We start from the raw sequence: 1,027 nt of genomic DNA on the forward strand, positions 1-1,027 counted from the left end.
AGCCATCATTCAGGTTCAATAAGTCACAAACTTGTAGACGGTCAAAGATTGCATGACCTCCAGCTCCAACAATTTATAAACTCAAAAATTGATAGTAAAGGAGTCAAGGCAGGCTGCTGCCCACATCTTTCTAAAACCACCAATGCCCATAGCCCCATACCCTAGTTCTAGTTGTGGCTCATTTTAGCAACTTATTTGTCAGTTAATTTACAAAATGGAAATTAAATTACAGAATGGAATCATTGAAATTTGAGTGAAGAGCTCGTCTCAAGTCGATGGACACTTAAAAAACTATAGCAAGAGACATTTCAGTAAGCAAAATGCCACAACACAATCTGCCACTTGACACTATCTTAAGCAAAATACCACAACACAATCAGACACGCCACTCCTACATTATCAAATCCTGCAATGTTCTTGTTCTCAGTAAATAATTCCGGGGACATTCTGCAAATTTGAACAAAGACACAAAACCCTATAATCAATATAATCATTCAATGATTTGTTGATTTCAGAACAAAGAGTCAGAGAATAAAACGAAAAATGAAGAACAAGTGCACACCAAAGTCACTGACCATCAAGAGGGCGACGAGCAGGACGAATCCAATAGAGGATGGGGAGAACTTACTTTCCCATCAGGCAGTGAAACAGCAGACTTAGTTCCAGAATAAATAATCACCCTAACCTTCAAATCAATAACTATTTCAACAAAAATTCAGAAATATCATACTCAAAAATAAAAAAATGGCAGCAGCAGGCCAGCAACATAACAAATCTATTTCAACAACATAATTTCAACAACACAAAACCAATGATTTACGTCATTTCAGATTCAGAAATCACTAATTATCAGACATTCAAGTTTCAACACAGACTCAACAGAGCATAGGGAATCACTAAACAGTGCCACTAACCTTCAACTGAGAGCAAGACGACGACGACGACACCACGGCAAGCATCTCGAACTCGAAGCCTCGAACAGCGAAGCTAGAAGACGACGCGACGACGACGTGCCGAGCTAGGGATT

General features: G+C 39.0%; 1 long non-coding RNA gene across 1 annotated transcript in view; it reads left to right on the top strand.

The window, feature by feature from the left end:
• LOC110271902 overlaps positions 1-231 on the top strand; it is a 2,566-nt gene extending 2,335 nt beyond the window's left edge. The window contains exon 2 of the long non-coding RNA XR_002362748.1: positions 14-231. This is a non-coding gene — a long non-coding RNA (uncharacterized LOC110271902). The remainder of the gene's footprint in view (positions 1-13) is intronic.

The sequence above is a fragment of the Arachis ipaensis genome, chromosome B01, assembly GCF_000816755.2.
Source record: "Arachis ipaensis cultivar K30076 chromosome B01, Araip1.1, whole genome shotgun sequence".
Lineage (NCBI taxonomy): Eukaryota > Viridiplantae > Streptophyta > Magnoliopsida > Fabales > Fabaceae > Arachis > Arachis ipaensis.